This window comes from Lissotriton vulgaris, unplaced genomic scaffold (genome assembly GCF_964263255.1).
Source record: "Lissotriton vulgaris unplaced genomic scaffold, aLisVul1.2 SCAFFOLD_1370, whole genome shotgun sequence".
Lineage (NCBI taxonomy): Eukaryota > Metazoa > Chordata > Amphibia > Caudata > Salamandridae > Lissotriton > Lissotriton vulgaris.
Window position 1 is genome coordinate 485,505 of NW_028240896.1, and position 5,843 is coordinate 491,347.

The following is a 5,843-nucleotide window of genomic DNA, read 5'->3' on the forward strand; positions in this document are numbered from 1 at the left end:
AGTTGCTATATAACCTCGAGGATTATAAGGCACTTAAGAGTATATGGTATGGCATTATCCCGGAACAGCTTAGGGAATTGGTCCCGACAGCTGCAGACAGGCTCAGCTCATGCTAGAGCACCATCTCACATAAAACCAAGCACTCTGCCTCCAGGATTGTTAAGGCCTGCCATAGGAGTGACTTATAGGCATATATGTGTCCAGTTAGGTTTAGATATAGGCATACTATATCTAAGCAAGGGGTGATTACACCACCTTGCCCCAGCTGAGTGATCAGCCAGTTGTGTAAATTTTAGATAGCCAGCCAGGGGTGGCAAAAGATATGCTGCAGCCCCTAGTAGGCCTTGGATGCACCTATGCCCTGGGCACCTATAGTGCTCTGTACAGGGGCTGATAAGGTGACCCAAGCCAATCTAGTTATGCACCTAGGGTACATGGAATCCATTTTACAGAGAGAGCAGATAGCCTGGGGCCCTGATTAGCAGGGAACCAGGCCAACTAGGTCGAAAACCAGCTAAACACAAGGCAAAAAATCTGGGGTAACCATAGTCAGGTAGCCACCTTCCTACATAACCCCCCCCCCCAAACGAAAGGAGATAAGGCTATCCTTGGCCAGGTAAGCCTATATTGCCTGAGTGGCCATATAAGGAAGTACCTGCACTAGCATGGGTACCCCCTGTCTCATGGTCCGCTAAGCAGTCCCTCACCCTTGGGGTATTAGAGGGTCTCCACCATAGGGAATCACTACCTTGGGTGTGTTTATGCAAAGTTAAAGGCTGGTTTGGGTATGGAGTATTGAAGTGAGGCTCCACTAATTTTGGGCTCAACTTCCTCCAATTATTTTCCACCATGTGTGCCTTTCTCTCTTCAACTGAGTTGCACTGTGCTCTCAGGGTCAGCCTCTGGCTACCTAAAGCTGGAGGCTGGGTCCCTCTGTTTGGCTTGCTGGAGGGACAGTTCAGGTTTGGGCCCTTTGGGTCCAAGGTTTGGCTGTGCCCAACAGAATCCATCTGTGGGAGGTCCCTAACTACTTTTAAGGGGGCTCCCTCAGGAGTTTTTAAAGTTTTCACTTTACTAAGGCTACTAGTTTTGGTGCCCCTAATCTGTTGATGGGAGTGCTTTATTTGACAGGGGCCCCTCTGGGTCTCACTGTCCTTCTTGTCCTCTGCAGCCCTGGGCTGACTAAGGCAAGGTAGAGAGGGGCAGGTTACCTGCTCCAGACTGGGTCCCACTTGAGAAGGGTCCACTGCCATCAGAGGTTCTGTCAGGCCAGGCCTAACAACCTCTGGGGCAGTTCCTTCATCAGGGGTAAGATCAGTTCCCTGAGGAGGCTGATCCTGTCCTAATGTCTGGTGAGGGGAAGACTTCTCTTCCTCCTCCATGCTCTCAGTTTGGGTGGAGTGATGCATCATTTCAGGCTTCACAACACACATATCTGTTTGAGTTTAGGCTGTGGCCATCACAGCCCCACCAACCTTTTCAGGAGGAGACTCAGTTTGGGTTTCTGCTGTTATCATAACAGCTTTGCTATTCTGTTTTGGAAGAGCTTCTGTTAAAGATGGGGCAGAGAGTTGCTCAGCCCTACCAACCTTTTCAGGAAGGACATCTTGGGTTGGGGCTGTAGCTATTACAGCCCCACTAACCTTTTCATTGGAGTTTACCATTCTAGAATGGATTTCCTGTTCAACCTCAGCCCATGCTGAGATTTCTAAATCATTACCCAGTAGGCAGTCTACAGGCAAGTTTGGTTACACTGCCACTCTCTTTGGGTCAGTGACACCTCCCCAGCTGAGACTTACTCCTGCCATGGGATGATTTGTTTGGATGCCCTCAATGTTTGTTACCTGGTATGTGGCACCAGGTAAAAGTTGCTTAGAGGGGACTATACAGTCAGCCACCATGGTGATGCTTGCCCCTGTGTCTCTAAAGGCTTCAACTTTCAAACCATTGATGATGGGTTCTTGTCTATACTTGCTCAAGGTATTTGGGCAATCAGAGAAGTTGGCAAACCCCATGCCAGTCTCATAAACAAGATCATTTGGGGATGGGGACCTGGATAGGCCAGGGTCCACCTGTGCTCCAAAAGTAAACCCACCCAGATTCCTGGGTGTGCTCCCACTTCCTGGGGGATTACTGCTGACAGTAACAGGAGGTGCTGGAGCTGGCTTTGGAGGTATATTCTCTTTATTGCCATTCTTGGGACAACAGTTGTCTGTTTTATAATGCCCAACCTGTTTACAGGCATGACAAAAAGGCTTTTTCTGAGTTGAAGAAGTGTCTTGGGACCCACTCCCATCCTTGGAGTTTTGGGGCCCTAGGGAAGTCTTTTCTTTATTTTTATCTCCGCCCTTATCTTGAGGCTTGGTAGACTCCTTCTTCTGGTTATTGTCCTGATTCTTAGGCCTAATCCTGGTTCTGACTCATTTATCTGCCCTCTTTCCCAATTCTTGGGGAGAGGTCAAATCTTAGTCCACCAGGTGCTGGTGTAAGAGCTGGTTCTGACAATTACTTAGGATCTGCTCCCTCATAATCAAATTATACAATCCTGTGAAGTCATGTACTTTGCTGCCATGTAGCCAACCCTCCAGAGCCTTAGTAGCACAATCTACAAAATCAGTCCAGTCCTGGGTCTGTGTCTTCTGGGTGTCTCTGAACTTCAACCTGTACTGTTCAGTGGTTAAGCCAAAGCCATCTATTAGAGCACTCTTCAGGACTTTGTAGCTTTTAGCATCCTCATGTCTGACAGTGAGGAGCGTATCTCTCCCTTTCTCTGAAAAGGAGTACCATAGGATTGCTGCCCACTGTTCCTCAGGAACCTGCTGTACCATGCAGGCTCTCTCAAGAGCAGTTATCCACTTGTGGATGTCATCCCCCTCTGTGTAGGGGGGCACACTCTTTGTCAGGTTTCTAGTATTATAGGACCTGTCTTTCTCTCTAGGATTATTGCTGCCACCAGTGGCATCTAAGCCACACATGTTCTGTTCCCTTGCTAAAGCAAGTTTAGCTTGGGCCAGGGCTAACTCTTCCCTCTCTATCTGGAGTTCTACAGCTCTCATCCTGGCCTTATGCTCTCTTCCCTGGGGGGAAGTCATTCCCCTTTGAGAGTTTCTGGAGGCACTAGAAATGTGAGAATCCACTGAGGGAGATCTCATCCTTCTATTGCCTGTGGGAACTAGGTTATAGGATCTGGGGAGGTGCTGGCCCTCTCCATTCCCTAGTAGGTCCAAGTTGGCTTGGCTAAGCCTGGCAACTACAACCTGGTTACCCTGCTGATCCTGATTCTCAGGTTCATCTACTTCTGAGCCCTTCTCCTCTTCTTCCTCTTCTGGAGTGGTCTCATTCTCAGGGTGGTTTACTCCATTTCCTAAAGCTAAGGGAGCTACACTCTCCTTGTTTAAATCAACCATTTCCAGGATGGCTATCAGGATAGGAATGGTGGGGTGTCTGCCCCTTTTTAGCCCCCTTGCAATGCACAAGGCACTCAAGTCTTTGTGGCTAAGTTTGTCATAGCTGGAAGTTGCCTTGGTAGGGTCAACTGTCACAGGGACAGAGCCTGAAGCTCCACCTGCGTCAGACATGACTGCTAGTGAGGTGCAGTGGTGCACTTACCTACACTAAGTGTTTTCCTACTGTACCTTGCTAGTGAGTTGTAGCCAGGGTGTGCTAATCCCTTTAATCTACAACTACTAAGTTCAGTAGAACTTAATATGCTAAGCTTTTGATTTATATGTACCTAAGGTACTTGATGTGATCTTTCAATTTGATAAAAAGATTGCAATGGTAAAACAACAGCAAGCTCAAATCCGCACCGCTGCACACCAATGTGAGAAGTTGGCCTGATATATGATGTTTCCAATTCTGGAACCACCTTGTATCAGTCCAAACAATCCCTTATGGTGTCTGGTTGTAAGTCAACCTTATTAGACAAGCTATCTTAAGGGTAGCATAGACTAAGCAGCCTTAAAGGCTTAACTCAAGAGGTCGTGTTAAGCGAGCTGTTTTACCAATCACAGTCCTGTAATATCAAATGAAAGGACACCACACAAGTATATATTATAAAAATATACGTATTTATTTCTAAAATAATCCCCAGTACTCTTTATGAGCAAAGGGGCACAAGCGTTATATCAAAAGCACAGTATAACATACAAAGTTGCACAATTATGGATGAGGGCGGGTGGCCACTCAAACCATATATTAAAAAAGTGGTATAAGAGATACCAATCGAACAGTGGTTAGGCCTAGGGCCTAGGGAATCGCTGGGAGCAGTCGGGACTAGCAATGCTGAAGTCGGGAAAAGCCCGCGGGATTCGGGTGCAGCGCTTAAAGCGCGGCTTGCACCAATGCAATGTCAATGGTGCGTAAAAGTTACACAAATAGAGTTTAAGGATACTTCCGCTGAACCTAGAAGGACCAAACTTTAGACACAGACCCTAGAGGTGTGTACCAGTGTCGGAACACCGGCGTTGCAATGTTACCTCACCCACAGGAAGCGGGTGCATAGGGTCGAAAAGGCGTCGGGTTTTGTCACGCAGGTTCTTGGTGCTTGAAGCTGAAGATGCTGCAGGCGATGTGAAGGAGAAGTGTCCGGTGTGATCCAAGGGTGGATCAGAGTAGAAAAGTACCTGAAAGCAGAGGGGACAGAGTCTGGGTCACTCAGCAGTGACCAGGGTGGAACCAGGACAGAACCAGGCAATGTCGGGCGCAATCAGGTGGTTGTCGAGGAGCTTCTCTCCGCTGTCATCTGGGATCTGGGGCATCTGCGACGTCCAGGAGCAGGTGACGATCTGTCCCATGCAGGCTCTCACCGTCGGCGCAGTCGGCTTCAAGATTGGAGCAAACAACACTTGGCAAGAGCAATCTACGCAGGACCGGAAGATTGCTTCTCACTCGGACCAGGAGGGTCAGAGCGGGTGCTCCTTTTCAGAGGAGCTGGTGCAAGTCCGGAGCAACCAGAATAGCAAGTCGGTTTTAGGTTTTCGTCGGCACAGGGGCCACAAGCCAGCTGGCAAGTGACCGGGCCAACGCGTTGAGCCAAAGAAAGCAGAAGGGCCCCACTCAGCACTCGTCGAGTGTAGAGGGGTGAGCTTCGGTGCAAGAGTGGCTCAGGGTTGGGGCTTCTCAAACCCCGGTGTACAGCTTCGAGGGTCACTCGTGGGCTGCACGGTCAGCGTCTCGTGGTCTTTTCAAGATGGCGTGCCCCACGCTTCTGGTCGCCTCCACGGGTCTCAGCTCTGCAGGGACTGTGGATCGGGCTGTAAGAAGGCAGGCAAGCTTGATCTCGTCGATCTCTGTCGCTCGAGTTCCGGCGGGAACTGCAACAAAGCAGACGTCGAGGTGCTGGATGGTGCCTGTTTGCACAGGGTGGTCACTCCTTGACCACAAGGGAGATTCTTCAGTCTTCTACGTTGAGTAGGATGTCGAAGGGTCCAGAGTTTCGTTTCAAATGTTTCATCAGGATAATCTGAGTGCGTTGGCACTGCTCCCATTCTTATACCAATCTAGGGGGCTGGATTACCTGCTAGGTCCCCTCCTATGGGTGGGACCCAGGAAGGGGGTGGATACACCCCTTTCCCTTTGATCCAGGCCGCGCTGGGACTGGGGCTGGTGTGCCCCAGAACCGGTTTGGCCGGATTATGCAAGGGGCAGCCTTGTGCTCCCCAGGCAGTGCCTGGTTTCTTTCAAACCTCCCTGCTGCAATCCACTATCTCCTGTCTGGGGTGGTGTGACACCTCCCTGTGACAGGAAACCCTTTGGCCAGGCCTCCTCTGCTGAGTTTCGGTCGGCAGCAGGAGGTCAGACTTGTGTCTGTGGCAGAAGCATCCATTTTGTGGATCTGAGGC

The 5,843-nt window shown here is 49.7% G+C and overlaps 1 pseudogene; it reads right to left on the reverse strand.

Annotated features, from left to right (window-relative positions):
• Positions 1-1,314: 1,314 nt before the first annotated feature.
• On the reverse strand, positions 1,315-3,578 carry LOC147672496 (uncharacterized; annotated as a pseudogene).
• Between the last annotated feature and the right edge of the window lie 2,265 nt (positions 3,579-5,843).